The sequence below is a fragment of the Pleurodeles waltl genome, chromosome 1_1, assembly GCF_031143425.1.
Source record: "Pleurodeles waltl isolate 20211129_DDA chromosome 1_1, aPleWal1.hap1.20221129, whole genome shotgun sequence".
Lineage (NCBI taxonomy): Eukaryota > Metazoa > Chordata > Amphibia > Caudata > Salamandridae > Pleurodeles > Pleurodeles waltl.
Genome location: NC_090436.1, coordinates 944,434,134 through 944,451,047, shown reverse-complemented (window position 1 = coordinate 944,451,047; position 16,914 = coordinate 944,434,134). Strand labels below are relative to the sequence as shown.

The 16,914-nt window shown below is 49.4% G+C and overlaps 1 protein-coding gene across 2 annotated transcripts in view; it reads left to right on the top strand.

The window, feature by feature from the left end:
• The window catches only part of LOC138289570 (alcohol dehydrogenase 1-like), a 259,702-nt gene that overhangs the window by 160,091 nt on the left and 82,697 nt on the right, over positions 1-16,914 (top strand). The window lies entirely within an intron of this gene.

Sequence of the window (16,914 nt, the reverse complement as noted above, 5' to 3'; positions counted from 1 at the left end):
TCATTTGTGAATCACAAACAGTGTCTCAGAAACTTCTGTACATTAGGGACTGCAACTTGCAATTTGCAAATCACAAATATTCATAATTGCAAGACGCAATCCAAAGTGGTCGTACATCTGGCCCCTGGCGGCTAACTAATAGACAGAAAACAGAGAAGAAAGGTCAGATCAGAATTTAAGGAATTCAACTGTGTTAAAGGCAACAATTCCTGGGCCTCACAGAGGAAGCCAAAAATGTAGTTTTTCGGGCTTACATTGTGTAAGTGGAGAAGTGTTGTGCTCAGTACTGCAAAAAATGTTAAACAAGTATGTGTTCTTTTCTGACGTCTTCATACCAGCTTAATAAACAAGACCAAAGTGGCAGAAGAGGTGTTGCCTTAGCATTCAATATAAGGCTGATGTTGTAATCCACACATTCTGTGCATAAATGTCAGACTTGGAAAACAGACCTGGTGACCTTTGGAATTGAATGGGTGTATTCAAGTACAAGTTGCAGACATTCTAATCCACCCACTAAAGCCTTAAACCAAAGCCACATTATTTGAGTTTGAGAGTCTGAGCCTGCTTACAGGCAATGTTACCATCTTGTGGTGTATCCTGATCAAGCTGATACAATATAAATCTTCTACAGTTTTGTACACACATAGATCACATTTTACCTCAGAAAGGAGCAGTAAGAAATAGGAAAAAAATATACAGATAGATTTCAGGGGATAGAAGTAGATAGATATGTAAAACAAGCGTCCTGCCCCAATAGGTCTGACATTCTTGATAAAGTGTTCCTAACCGTTCTCCCTTTACTCGTCTTGTTGTGCTGAATTCTTTGTTGTTGGCCTAAGGACCCCGTACACTTTATCACTGCTAACCAGTGCTAAAGTTCTTGTGCTCTTTCCTTTTAACAGCATAAAACTGGCTTATATGCAATTGGGGCATACAATTTACTTATAAGTCCCTAGTAAAGTGGTACTACATGTATCAAGGGCATGTAAATGAAATACTACAACTAGGCCTGAGCACTTATTCTGCCACTCACTTTAGTAGTCTTTTTAAACATGTCTCAATGCTGCCTTTGCAGCCTAGGTGAAGTTTTAAACTGCTCATTCGTCCTGACAAAAAAAACGTTTTACCAAGCATATACCTTCTTTTTTATAATACAACTCACCACTGGGATAGGCCCTATGTAGTACATAAGGCAGGGTGCATTATATTTGAAAAGATGGACATGTATGTTTACATTTTACATGTCCTGGTAGTGAAAAACCCCTAAGTGTGTCGCAATGCTGCAAGGTTTACCTCTCACATAGGATAACAATGGGTTACCTTATTACATTTAATAAGAGATAACTGTTGTTAGCAAACATGAAGCATGTAAAATTGTCATGTGTACACTCAAATGAATTGTAATTTAAAACCCTATTTAATAGCAAAGCCAGAAAATGTCACAATTCCGAAAATGCCACTTTTTTAAAGCTGGCATTTACTTGACCTTACCATTTGGTGCCTGCAGTCTGTATCCTGGCTCAAATGACTAGGTGTCATTGGCAGTTCGCCTTTGTGTAGACCTCCCAGACAGTATCACAAAGGAGGATTGGGTGTTGGCAGGATGAGCCATCATGACCAGAGAGGAGGGGCAAAGCGGTCACCTACCACACTCACACTTCAAAGAAGCTGCCCCAACACACACATAAATAACTTCACAATAGCATTTTGTGACTTCGGATATCATGGGACCAGGGCTGGGGAGGAAAGGAAATTCCAGAACCAAATGTCAGGGGGAGTCTAGAAATTTCTTCCACTTAAAAGCTGGCACCCGGTATAAATATTAAACCCTCAGATCAACTCTTCAGTACGTTCCTGGACTCACGGATATTACAGACGAAGGTCTGCCTTACTGCCAGAGAACTGTCCTGCTGTCTGAGAAGGATGACTGGACCTGCTCCCTTTATCCCAGGCCCCCCGAAGTGACTACAGTGGTCAGCTGACTGACCTCCTGTTCAGAGCTACAGGGACATAAAAACCTCCAGAGACCTCCCTCCAACTTCCCAGATGACCTGCAGCAATTGGACATGCCTTGACCTGCAACTGGACCTGCCTAGGCCCTGCTGCCCTCTGCCAGAGTGAATCACTGATCCTCAAGATGTGCCTTTCCAGGTCCTGGGTCCTTGGTTGGCAGCAGAGTGCACTCCTCGGACCACAAGGAGAAATGTACAGTGCCTGGATACCTGACCTGAACATAAAGAGTGTCTGTCCGGATGACCTTTGCTCAGCCCTTCATGTTTTCAAAAACACATATTTGACTATGAAAAACGTCTCCCATCTAGTGCAAGAATGTACACTACATGCTAAAATCTTTGTCATATTTGGGATGTGTAAAAAGTATGGCACACCATCATTAGGAGTCAATGCTGATACTTTACTGAAGTTAAGAAATCTCCATTTGTTAACAACAACTGTGGTCATTGTTCTATTTCCATCTCTAATTACCCTAGTGCCAAATCCTGTTCAGCATTATTTATCTGCAGCTTCTGTCAATATTGAGATGTAATATACCTCGTGTATTACAAGACCTAATGTAGTGGTGATATCATTTAATGAATCTGTAGTTTTAAGGATAACTCCATGACGTGAATGCATTTGAAATAATATATGAGTATTTGCATCTGTAAGATCATAAACTATTGAAATTGTTTTGTGAAACAAGCATGCCTCTGATATCTGTTATTATCTGTGGTGTAACTGATCTCCTTTGAATGTATAAAGTTGGATAGTATGGGTATACCGAGTAAATCAAGTGAACTTTGGAAATGACAAATACTTCTGAATGTCATTCTGTACTTAAGTTGTATGAAGAGTAAACTTTATTAAAACAAATAGGTCATAAACTGTGTTAAATAAAATTAAGCATGTGAGTGGCAATGAAAACATCCAGATGAGAGGACTGACTTGCGAGTAATTTCTCTGGCACAGTAAAGTATTGTATAAATGCAGTTTGGTAGCACAATTGTATTATTTAAAAATTGAGCACTGTAGCCCAGCCAGTGGTGATTGAAGAATTATCAGAGTGGGGGGGCTGTTATCACCAATACATCACAGAAGTAAAAATCGAAGTGTTTCACAAAGAACGAGTATAGCAAATGAGTCACCCCCATTCTTCAGGAGAGTGGTAAAGGTATGATATGTAGCCAATACAGCAATTTTGGTGTACACATTTGGAAATATATTACTAAAACATGGGGGCAGATTTAAAAGCCCCTTGTGCCATATATCGCCACCTTAGCATCATTTTGTTTAACCTTATGTGGCTACATTATGTCAAAAATGCTGTGTCATATTTACAAAGTGGTGCAATGCATGCATTGCATTGCACCACTTTGTAACCCCTTACGCCAGATTATGCCTGCGCCATGCATAATGAAAGCAAGGGGGGGATTCCCTGTTAAGGGGGCCAAGAAAATTGCGCAAATCTAAAACATTTCTTTGCACCATTTTTCTCTGTATTTTTTTAATGCCTGCTCAGAGCAGGAGTTAAAAGGGGGCACACCATTCATTAAAATGGGCCCCTGTGTACTGTTCAGGGTTAGCTCCAAAATGTGAACAGAACATTAATAGCGTCAAGAATTCTGACGATATTACTCCATGCCATGGTGAACTGTATTTTAAATATGGTGCACACATGGTGGCGGTAGGGAGGGGTGCAGTGCCACATTTCTTAAATCTGCCCCATGGGGTGGTATCACACTATCATTTACAGACAGTAACTTTTCTTTGAAATGGCCACAAAATTCAAAATGAAATACAGTTTTACTGATAAGACTATATATTACACAAACGATAATATGTAAAAATAGGATTTCTATGAATATTTTCATTTGTACGTCACCAAGTAAAGTATCCTGATTTCTTTTGATCCTTTTAACATTTTTGATTCCATCACACTCCAGAATTCCAAAAGAAATGTGCCTCATTTGTGCTTTCCTAACTGCTGATATATTTTATAATATTTGTACGTTCATTTAAAGGTATTTAAATTTTATTGTATGTTAGAAAAAAAGGGACATCCTACAGTCTTTCCTTTCACACTCCTAGCACCACTGCAATATCAAGTTCAATTTACAAAATTCTCAGTCTCTGCGGTCAAAGAAAAGTAAACACCAATCACTGTGTTAAAAGAAACATTTGACATGTGTACCTAGATGCACAGTAAATGACAAGCTTAAAACACAGTTTAAAGTAATCTTGAATGCTTAATCACTTTTGGAGGAACTTTAGCATGGTTATTTAACAAGTGCTGCAGCCACATCCCCAGCACCTTTCTTTCCAGCATCAATAAACCTAGGGCCATATTTATACTTTTTGACGCACAACTGTTGTGCGTCAAAAATGTTAACGCCGGCTAACACCATTCCAAAGCGCCATGCGGGCGCCTTATTTATGGAATGACGTTAGCCGGCGGAGCTGACTGGTGTGCGTCAAAAAAAATGACCCACACCAGGCAGCGCCGGCGTAGGGGAAAATGGAGCATGGGCGTCAAAAAATGGGGCAAGTCGGTCTGAGGCCAAAAATCTGCCTCAACCCGATTAGCGCCATTTTTTTTACTCCCACCCTCCATTGACATGACTCCTGTCTTAGCAAAGACAGGAGTCATGCCCCCTTGCCCAATGGCCATGCCCAGGGGACTTATGTCCCCTGGGCATGGTCATTGGGCATAGTGGCATGTTAGGGGGGCACAAATCAGGCCCCCCTATGCCACCATTTTTTTTATTTTTATTACTTACCTGAACTTACCTTAAGTTCCCTGGGATGGGTCCCTCCATCCTTGGGTGTCCTCCTGGGGTGGGCAAGGGTGGCAGGGGGTGTCCCTGGGGGCAGGGGAGGGCACCTCTGGGCTCCTTCTGAGCCCACAGGTCCCTTAACGCCTGCCCTGACCAGGCGCAAAAAAATTACGCTAAAGCAGCTGGACGTCATTTTTTTTGACCCGCCCACTCCCGTGCGCCATTTTTGCACGGGAGTTTAAATAAGGCGCACATGCCTTGGAGTAATTTTTTAGACGGGAACGCCTACCTTGCATATCATTAACGCAAGGTAGGTGTCCACGCTAAAAAATGATGCTAACTCCAAGGTCTTTGGCGCTAGATGGGTCTAACGCCAAAGTATAAATATGGAGTTAGCTTTGCGTCGGATTTGCGTACAAAAAAACGACGCAATTCCGGTGCAAACAGAGTATAAATATGCCCCCTAGTTTTCTCTTTTTTTTCAAGCTAATTTTTTTTATAGAAATGCTAAAGCTATCTATCCCAGACTTAAGCTTCTGAAATAGGGCATTTGGGACACTGACCAGATGGTATTGAGACAATAAACTGTTTTGGTAATGTTCCCTCATTTATTTTAGTTAATCCTTCCAACCATGGGAAAAGGTAGAGACTGGGTCAGCTCCTCTTTATTTTCACCCATTTGCTATGATAGGTTAGCTACGACAGGCTGTTAGACCTGTCTTTTTTGCCTCTGATTCCTATGTTTTGACTGTGTGCTGGATTCTGTTTTTGCTGGTTTTGGTACTGTGGGCACTTTACCACTGCTGACCAGTGCTAAAGTGCAAGTGCTCCTGTGTAAATTATATGTGTAATTGACTTTTCCATGATTGACATATTTGATTTACTAGTAGGTCCCTAGTATAGTGCACTAGAGGTGCCCAGGGCCTGTACATCAAATGCTACTAGTGGGCTTGCAGCACTGGTTGTGCCACGTACATTAGTAGCCCTGTAAACATGGCTCAGACCTGCCATTACAGTGTCTGTGTGTGTGCAGTTTTAAACTGCCAATTCGACTTGGCAAGTGTACCTACTTGCCAGCCCTAAATCTTCCCTTTTTATACATTTAAGGCACCCGTGAGATTGGCCCTAAGTTTTCCCAGGGGCAGGGTGCAGTGTATGCTAAAGGTGGGACATGTACTGATGTGTTTTATATGTTCCAAAATTGAAATACTGCCAAATTCAATTGTCACTGTTTCAAGCCCTATCTCTCTCATAGGTTACATGGGGGCTGCCTTTAAATATTCTTAAAGTTCAGATTCCCTTTGAGAGCAGATAGAAATATGGAGTTTGGTGTCTCTGAACTCACAATTTAAAGATACATCTTTTAGTGAAGTTGGTTTTTAGATTGTTAGTTCGAAAATGCCACCTTTAGAAAGTAGGCATTTTCTTGCTTAAACCATTCTGTTACTCAATCTGTTTGTGGATTCGCTGTCTGGGTCAGACTGACAGTTGGGCTGTTTGTGGATCTCCTCTAGACAGTGACACAAAGGGAGTTGGAGTGTAGTCTGCACATCCAGATAAGCCATCTGGGCTAGAGTGGAGGGATGAGTGGTCACTTACACTTGAATGGGCTGTGCCTGCCCTCACACAATGCAGTCTCCAACCCTCTGGTGTGTGTCTGGGGCCTGGCCTGGGCAAGGCAGGATTTTGTAAACAACAGAGACTTTTATTTGAAGTTGGGCAACTTCAAAGGCAGAAAGGGGTATAAGTAGTGGACCCAAAACCCCAGACTTTAGATCACCCCAAGATCACTTCTGGAATCAAGAGGAACCTCTGCCAAGGAGAGGAGCTGAGGCGATGTGCTGCCCCTGCCTGTGACTGTGCATTGTTCGGCTATCCTGCAGTTGCTGCTTCTGCCTGTGAAAAGGGACAAAGGCTGGACATTGTTGTGCATTCCTGCTTGAGAGGTATCTCCAAGGGCTTGGAGTAGAGCTTGGCTCCTGTTTTGAAGTCTCAGGGACAGCAAAGACTTAACCACCTAGTTTTGAGTCTGCATGCTGTGGATTCTAGCTTGCCATAGGGTGGCATTCTAGTTGCTGGGCCACTGGAAGTAAATTTCTGGAGAAAACCTAACGACACCGGACAATGCCATGTGACTTGGCAAAGGGCGCCGCTGTACGGAAACCGTGACACCACCTGCCCCGAAGCTGTGTACCTCGCAGAAGCACAATGACCCTAATGACTCCGCAGGCCACGCGTTGCCACAGCCGCTGATCCCGCAAGACCTCGCTGAGATCGGAATGTCATAAGTCCGACGTCCGTGACATCCAACGCCATTGCAGCGCCTGTGGCTCTCAGATGTCATTGCGAACCTGTGAGGTCATCCTGCAGCATCGTGACTTTGTCAGACTTCGTCTCTGTCGGAACCAAGGGACCGACACCTCACAACCGATGCCACCTCACCTCCACCTCTCTGCAGTAAGGACCTGATGCCTCTTGCAACACCTCTGCTCCTCTGCCCCGTAGCACCAGAACCGACGCTGCATTGGATACAGCAACACTTCGCTCCCCGACTCTGTGCACCAGCCTGTTTTCTATCTACTTATTTACAAAGGTACGTCACGAAGCCACTTAATACAATCTTGCAGCATTTGTTCCTCTAGGCACTATTTTTGTGTTGTTAAGTGCTAAAATTATATTTTCAATTGTGTATTGTGGATTTTATCATATTTGGTCTTGTTTAATTAGATAAATTATTTACTATTTTTGTAAACCTGTGTTGTGTCATTTTGTAGTGGTTCACTGTATTACTCTGTGTGTTGGTACAAATACTTTACACATTGCTTCTGAGTTAATGCTGCCTGCCCGTGCCAAGCTTCCAAGGGGGTGAGCAGGGGTTAACCAGGTGTGTTTCTCTTTTGCCCTGACTAGAATGAGGGTCCTTGCTTGGAGAGGGGGTAACCTGACTGCCAACCAAAGATCCCATTTCTATCACAGGCTCTCCACTTTTCCCTGGAAATAATCCCCAGGTAGTGTAAACATCCTTCAATGTGGTAAATTTGATGTCATTATTCGGCCTTAGATGTTTTAATATTGTAACCTGAGACACTAGCAAAACATACCAATATTTTTGTTACTTGAGACTAATCTGACAAACTTGTAGTCTTTGGGGGTCATTACAACCCTGGCGAACGGTGTTAAAGCGGCGGTAAGACCGCAAACAGGCCGGCGGAAAAAAAAGGGAATTATGACCGTGGCGGAAACCGCCAACAAAAACAGCCACTTTAACACTCCGACCGCCACGGCGGTACAGACAAACAGCGCGGCGGTCACCGCCAATAGACAGGCGGGAGACAAAGTACCGCCCACAGTATCACAACCTACCAATCCGCCACCTTTTCCGGGGCGGGATCACCGTGGATAAAAACACGGCAGAAACAGCCATTTCAATGGGAAAACACTCACCTCTAAACACTCCACGAGGAAGGAGGACACCATGGAGCCGGACTCCAAATACTCCCTGCGATAGTCTTCCTGCTCCTGTACGATCATCATCAACGCCGGCGCCGAAGACAACGGTGAGTACTGCACCTACGACATAGGGGAGGCAAAAGTCAGGGACACACACACGCAACACCCCCACCCCGACCCTCACCCACTACAACACACACACCAATGCATATCCAAACATAACAGTAACAACCCCAATACCCCCCGGAAGAATACAAAGACAAAAGGAAATGAGTGCAACCATTGTAATGTATCAAAATACAGTAAGCAAATATATACAGATATAATTTCACATTCAACAAAATATACATCACGATTAGTAGTTCAGGTATGCACCATTCAATGTCCGTGGACCACTGGGCCCAAAATGAATGGGCGAGACCCACACACGATACCTGAGCAAAACGGAGAGAACACTGCAGGGGCATCAGATCGAAATACAACAGGCACCTCAGGGGGAAGGGAAGGAGGGCACCTCAGCCGGATGAGAGAACCACGCCAGATCCACGAGGGGGCTCCATGCCCATTGATGTATCCTGGGGAGTGCAAAGCCACAGTCTCTCAAGTCCCTACAGTGGGTGGTTTGCCACTGTACCATCATGGGGAGTGCAAAGCCACAGTCTCTCAAGTCTCTACAGTGGGTGGGTTGCCCACTGTACCACCCTGGGGAGTGCAAAGCCACAGTCTCTCAAGTCTCTACAGTGGGTGGGTTGCCCACTGTTCAATCCTGGGGAGTGCAAAGCCACAGTCTCTCAAGTCTCTACAGTGGTACAGTGGGTGGGTTGCCCACTGTTCAATCCTGGGGAGCGCAAAGCCACAGTCTCTCAAGTCGATAACAGTCTCCACTGGTTCTGGAGGGGGACTGGTGCCCAGAGTGCTTCATCCTGTTAAGGACTGAGGTAGTGGATGCTGTTCTCCACAGGTCTGGAGGGGCACTGGTGCCCAGAGTGCTTCATCCTGTTAAGGACTGAGGTACTGGATGCTGTTCTCCACTGGTTCTGGAGGGGGACTGGTGCCCAAAGTGCTTCATTCTGTTATGGACTGAGGTAGTGGATGCATGTCTACACTGGTTCTGGAGGGGGACTGGTGCCCAGAGTGCTTCATCCTGTTAAGGACAGATGGAGTGGATGCTGTTCTCCACTGGTTCTGGAGGGGGACTGGTGCCCAGAGTGCATCGCTCTCCCCGTGACGGTCCCAGTTCCGTCACTGCCCCTGCCGCACATGGGCTAGCGGTGCTTGAGTTGGCGGTGCTTGCCCTGTTCAGCGGTGCTTGACTTTGCTGTCTCTGACCTGTTCAGCGGTGCATGCCATGGCGGTCTTTGCCCTGTTCAGCGGTGCTTGCCCTGTTCAGCGGTGCTTGACTTTGCAGTCTCTGACCTGTTCAGCGGTGCTTGCCATGGGGGTCTTTGCCCTGTTCAGCGGTGCTTGCCCTGTTCAGCGGTGCTTGACTTTGCTGTCTCTGACCTGTTCAGCGGTGCTTGACTTTGCTCTCTCTGACCTGTTCAGCGGTGCTTGCCATTGCGGTCTTTGCCCTGTTCAGCGGTGCTTGCCCTGTTCAGCGGTGCTTGACTTTGCTGTCTGACCTGTTCAGCGGTGCTTGCCATGGCGGTCTTTGCCCTGTTCAGCGGTGCTTGCCCTGTTCAGCGGTGCTTGACTTTGCTGTCTCTGACCTGTTCAGTGGTGCTTGCATGGCAGTCCCTCATTGCCCAGTGGGGCTGTGGCTGCCGGGGCCCTCCTGGGCACTGACTCTGGCGGTGGCCTCCTGGCCAGTGACGATGGGACTGCCCTCCTGGGCACTGACTCTGGCCGTGGCCTCCTGGCAAGTGATGATGGGACTGCCCTCCTGGGCACTGACTCTGCCGGTGGCCTCCACGCCAGTGACGATGGGGCTGGCGGTGGCCTCCTGGGCAGCGGGGATGATGGCGGGCTTCTCCGCCGTGCTGCTCTTCCCAGACTTTGGCGCTGTCTTCTGCCCCAGCTGAGTGGACAGTCCCCCGGGACCTTTGTGAGTGGCTTTGCCGGCTGGAATCTTCCCCCTATCCCGTCGGGCACTGTCCAACTTCTGGTGCTTCACAGGGGGGGGACTGGCTGTGCTGTGGCTCCGTGTCACACTGGCTGCCCCGGTGCCCGGTACAATCCACATACCTCTAACAGGCACCACTGGTAGCGGTGAGTTTTTGGCTGAGGTGCTACTACGGGACCTATGAATTGGAGGGGGGGGTGGGAAAGAGATCAAGGTTGCTCAGGAAAAGTTTCTTACGAACACTGGGACGGGTAGCTGGAGGGGGTCTGGGAGTGGAGGAAGAAGAGGTGGTTGTAGGAGGTGTAACTTTTGTTGATTTGGGTGCAGGTGCATGCGCTGGAGGCTGTCGTGAGGTGGATGGCTGTTGGGTGGGTGTGTGCCTGCGTTTGTGTACTTTGGGAGGGGGCATCACAGACACACTGGGAGAGGACACAGGGGACGTGTAAGTGGTAGTGGGGGTGGTGAGTGCAGGTGAGCGGGGTGTGGTGGTGGGTGTGTTGGTGAGGGACCTAGTGGCTGTAGTGGTAGTGCATGCAGGTGAGAGTGTAGACGACACTGGGAGGGAGGAGGGAGACGACGACGAGGGGGACACAGTGGAGGCAGTGGATGTTGCTGTGTCTGTATGTGGGTGATGCTTGCGTGAGTGCCTGTGGGATGTGTGGTGCTTATGTTTGTCTGAGCTTCCCTTGTGCGTTGACGTGTGTGCAGGCTGGTCTGATGGTGTGCTTGGGATAGGCTGGGGTACAGGGGATTGGGTCTGGGTGGAGGAAGTTGGAGGGGGGAGGCTAGAGACAGGGACAATGGCTGCCATCAGTGCTGAGGCCAGAGATTGCAGGGTTCGATGATGGGCAGCCTGACCAGAATGAATGCCCTCCAGGAATGCATTAGTGTGTTGCAACTCCCTTTCTACATACCTGGATGGCATTCACAATGGTAGACTGCCCAACAGTGAGTGACCTGAGGAGGTCAATGGCCTCCTCACTGAGGGCAGCAGAGGTGACAGGGGCAGGGGCTGAGGTGCCTGGGGTGAAGGTGATGCCCACCCTTCTGGGCAAGCGGGCACAGGGCGAAGGCTGAGGGGCTGCTAGGAGGGCGGTGCTGGTGGGGGCGGGGTGGCGGCTGTACCTGTAGAAGTGGGGGCACAGATTTTGCCTCCCATCGGAGGACGAGTCCATGTCGCTGGTTGCTGATCCTGTAACCGCCATGAAGCTCCCCTCGCCTTCCGTCCCACTGGTGTATTCAGAGTCCATGGTGTGGCCCTCCATGGCCATGTGGGATGCAGCTCCCTCGTGCTCCGGTGCCACTTTACCTCCGCCTGTTGATGCTGATGCACAAAAAAACAGGGAGAGCACAAAAAGTGTGGGGGGGGGATGACAGAAGAAAGACAGGTTGAGTGCATGGCTTATTGCTACCGTTGGTGGACAACACAGACACAGCAGCCCCCTGCACTACGCCGCGCTGTTGGGCTCTACTGATGCAGTTCCTGGGATATGGCCTACATGCCTATGGTGGACATCAGCACACATAGATGACACAGGGGCATGTATACCTGTACTTGGCACTCTACAGAGGTGGGGTGGAGTGCCACATGGCCTGAATTACGGAGGGGCATAGCCTATGGAACTCGCCCTGGCCTAGGGAAACCCACAGCCCTCCTCCCCCACCCAGACACCTTCACTGCGCGCAAAGTCCACTGCATGAGAGTGTACTCACCCCCTTGTGTCTGCTGTGATGCCCTCAAGCGCCCAGCCAACTCAGGGTAGGCCACCGCCAGAATCTGAAACATTAGGGGGGTCATGGTGCGACGGGCACCCCTCCCAGGTTGGGAGGCCATCCCCAGCTGAGCCTCTGCCGTCTTCTTGCTCCAGCGGCGAATGTCCTCCCATCTTTTACGGCAGTGGGTGCTCCGTCTCTGGTGGACCCCCAGGGTCCGGACGTCCTTGGCAATGGCATGCCAAATATCCTTCTTCTGGTGGGCGCTGACCTACATGAAATGTACAGGGGAAGAAGAGAAGTCATTACCAACTGCACCGTCGAAGTGAGTGGCCCACATCCCTACCCTTGCCATGTGGCATATGCATTCACAGTCCTTCATGCTTGCAGAACTCTGCCCCCTTCCTTCTTACAACCAGCCCTCTCCACCCAGGCATAGCCCATACAACTTGCTCCCTGTGTACTCACCTGTTGGTCTGGAGGACCGTAGAGTAGCGTGTAATGGGGGAGGACCTCGTCCATGAGCTTCTCCAACTCCTGTGCAGTGAAGGCAGGGGCCCTTTTCCCAGACGCACGAGCCATTGTCTCTTCCAGACCGAGGTCACAGCAGCACTTGCAGTATAGGTCCTCTCCTGTTGAAGATCAGGTATCGAGTAATTCAACAGAAAGAAAATGGCGGTGACATCCGCGGCGGTGACGTCCGCGGCGGTGCGTATCATCATCGCCGGCGCACTTCGTCATTGGCTCCTGGGACCCATAGGGTCCAATGTTAACCAATGCAGCATTGCGCAGCGGTCTTCGACCGCCTACCGCGACGGTGTACAACGCCAGCGCAGTTACCTCACATCCCATTGTCCCATTTTAGAGGTCAGGCAGCCGCCATTTCAGGGGCCCACATGGCTTCATTTTCAACTGCGTCACACATACCTAGGACTAAACTCAACACACATACAAACAACTTTTTGGAATATGTTTCGTGTTCTGTGTAGCTGTGGGTACATACCTCTGAGTTGCTTGACTCTGTGGTCGCTGTTGCCCTTCCTAGGCACCGTCAGCTGGGACATGTGAGGAATCCTCCGGTGTAACGACCGCTGGTGGACCTGTTGACAATGGAGGAGCGACATTTAATCATCACCTACAGTTTTGACCATGCCACAATTCAGGAACTGTGTACCCAGTTGGAGCCTGACCTGATGTCAGGTATCCGCCATCCCACAGGGATCCCTCCTCAAGTGCAGGTGCTATCAGTGCTCGATTTCCTTGCAAGTGGGTCTTTTCAAACAACAGTTGCCATGGCATCAGGGATGTCCCAGCCTATGTTTTCCAATGTAATGTCCAGAGTGTTGTCTGCCCTGCTGAAACACGAGGAGCTACATCATTTTCCCTCAGGTGGACGATTTGGCTACTGTTAAAGGTGACTTCTATGCCCTTGGACATATCCCCAACATCATAGGTGCCATTGATGGGACCGATGTGGCTTTGGTCCCCCCCCACAGGAGTGAACAGGTGTACAGGAACCGGAAGAGTTATCATTCGATGAATGTACAGATGGTATGCTTGGCAGACCATTACATCTCCCAGGTAAATGCTATGTTCCCTGGCTCAGTGCATGACGCCTACATCCTACGGAATAGCAGCATCCCTTATGTGATGGGTCAACTGCAGAGACACCGTGTGTGGCTATTAGGTGACTCTGGTTACCCCAACCTGTCATGGCTACTGACCCCAGTGAGGAATCCCAGGACCAGGGCAGAGGAACGCTACAATGAGGCCCATGGGCGGACTAGGGGGGTGATCGAACGCACCTTCGGCCTCCTGAAGGCCAGGTTCAGGTGCCTCCATATGACAGGTGGTTCCCTATTCTACTCACCAAGGAAGGTGTGCCAGATCATCATCGCCTGCTGTATGCTTCACAATCTTGCTTTGCGACGCCAGGTGCCTTTTCTGCAGGAGGGTGGTCCAGATGACGGTGTTGTGGCAGCTGTGGAGCCTGTGGACAGTGATGAGGAGGAAGCAGAGGAAGAAGACATTGACAACAGGGACTCAGTCATCCAGCAATATTTCCAGTTACACACAAGTGAGAACACTTTCTTGCCTACTACAAGTACTTTCACACTTCTACCTCTATCCTGTCTGTCAATTTCAAGCAGTGTTTGGTAACTGAGTTGTACATTTCCATTACGGTTTCACAGGTGTGGTTACCAACGTGTGTCATCTGCTTGCATTTTTCATGGACTTGTGATGTGTGACATAGGTATGTTGACATCACATTTGTGAACGGATTTTGTCACTGTCATAGCTAATACACATTTTCAAAATCACAGACTGACTCCAGATTGTTTTGTGCTTCAAGGGTGTTTATTGAAGTGCTAATTATTGGAGGGGGTGGTAAAATGGTGAGGGGTGATGGTGGAGGAATGTCCATGGCAGAGTCCAGTCTATTAGTCTCACAGGTGTACTGCCCATAGGGGCATAGGAAGTGGAGTTGGGGCAGTTCCAATATGGACAGGGTTACAAAGTGGGACAGTGGGATGACAATCAGGGTGGTCTCATTTCTTGGCGGGGGTCTTGGCATCGTGCTCTGTCCTGTTCCTGGATCTCAGGGACCGCTTGCGAGGTGGTTCTCCATCTGCAGGGGTTGGGGTGCAGGTGTGGTGGTCCTGTGGCGGGGCGTCCTGTCCACTAGCGCCGGCGGAGGTGGTGGGCAGTTCATCGTCCATGCTAGTGTCAGGGGCCCCTTGGAGTGCCACGGTTTCCCTCATGGTGTTCTGTATGTCCTTCAGCACCCCTATGATGGTGCCCAGGGCGGAGCTGATGGTTCTGAGTTCCTCCCTGAAGCCCAAATACTGTTCCTCCTGCAGGCGCTGGGTTTCCTGAAACTTGGCCAGGACCGTAGCCATCGTCTCCTGTGAGTGGTGGTATGCTCCCATGATGGAGGAGAGGGCCTCGTGGAGAGTGGGTTCCCTTGGCCTGTCCGCATCCCTGTCGCACAGCAGCCTTCCCAGTTCCCCTGTGTTCCTGGGCCTCCATCCCCTGGACCGTGTGCCCACTACCACTGCCCCCAGGTCCCTGTTGTTGTTGGGGTGGTGGGTTATCCTGGGTTCCCTGTAGTGGTGGACACACAGCTGATTGATGTGTCCTGGGTACGGAGGTATGGGCCCGCTGGGTGGGTGCTGTGCTGGTGTTTCCAGAGGGTGGAAGGTCTGTGTTGGGCTGTGTCTGTGCGAGGGGAACCGACTGTCCCGAGGACCCCGATGGTCCGGGCTGGTCATCTGGATCCAGTTGGCCAGAGCTGCTGTCATCACTGTGGGCCTCTTCTGTGGGTGGGGTAGAGATGTCTGGAACCTCCTGTCTGGTGACGTTGGGTAGTGGTCCTGCAGGGGTGTAAAAGCATGATTATTGCATCTGTGTGTGTCATGGTGTGCAATGGGTGGGTGACCGTGTACCCCAGTGCTAGCATTCCTGTGTGGGGGCTTGTGTGATGATGGTTGGGGGGTGTTATGGGTATGTGCAGTGGACATGCTTTAGTGATGGGTGTCCATGCTTTGTTGTGTCATGCAGGGCTTGGTGTTGGGATGTGTGGTTTGTGTTATTAGTACATTAGTGAGGAGTTGGAGTGATAGGGGAGGGGAGGGGGTGAGGGTGGGGGTCTGTGATAGCATGCAGGTAGGGTGGGGGATATGATAGTTAAGATTTGACTTACCAGAGTCCATTCCTCCACCGACTCCTCCGAGGCCCTCAGGATGCATAATGGTCAAGACCTGCTCCTCCCATGTTGTTAGTTGTGTGGAAGGCGGTGGGGTCCGCCGCCAGTCCGCTGTACCGTGATGTTGTGCCTGGAGACCACGGAATGCACCTTCCCCCGTAGGTCGTTCCACCTCTTCCTGATATCCTCCCGATTTCTTGGGTGCTGTCCCACTGCGTTGACCCTGTCGACTATTCTTTGCCATAGCTCCATCTTCCTAGCTATGGAGGTGTGCTGCACCTGTGCTCCAAATAGCTGTGGCTCTACCTGTACGATTTCCTCCACCATGACCCTGAGCTCCTCCTCCGAGAACCTGGGGTGTCTTTGCCGTGCCATGGGGTGGTGTAGGTGATGTGTGGGGTGGTGCATGTGGTGATGAGTGTGGTGATGTGTAATGGTGTGTGGTGTTTTGTGCGTGGATGTTGTGTGGGTGATGGTGTTGTGTGCCTCTGTGTGGTGGGGCTGTCTATGCAGTGCAGTCTCTCTGGCCTTCGTCAATAATATTTGGTCGTAGGGGTTTGTGGGTGATGTGGGTGTGTGTTTTATATTGTGTTGGGTGTGTGGGAGTGGTGTTTGTATGTGTATCAGGTGTGTGTATTTCGAATTGTCCAATGTGGCGGTGTTTTGGAGATGTGTGTGTATTTTGAGCGCGGCGGTGTGTATCGCCAATGGAATACCGCTGTTGAAAGACCGCCGCGTGGATTCGTGGGTCGTGATAGCATGGGCGTGTTTCTGTTGGCGTGACGGTGTCGGTTTTGTTTTCGCCAGTTTATCACTGACCTTTGGTGTGGCGGACTTGTGTGGGTTTCTGACTTTAGGCGGATTCCGAGATGTGGGTCATAATAGCTGTGGCGGATTTCCGCGGCGGTGTATTGGCGGTCTTCTGCGCGGCGGTAAGCGGTTTTTACCGCCAATGTTGTAATGACCCCCTTTGTTTTATAATGTATAATATCAGTTGGATCAGCCTTTTGCTTCCTTTTAAAACAAAGCTTACGGTGGTGATGTGTAGGGGGCGTGGCCAACATGGCGACCGGAGCGGCAGCATAAACTGCAGCTCCGATCCCCGGCCCATGTAAACATCCTGCAGTGGCGCCTGCATCTCCTCTTTAAGGTGTCAGGTTACCCATTCAGCCGCCCGGGACCTGTGCCGAAGACCGTGCCCTCACGCCGGT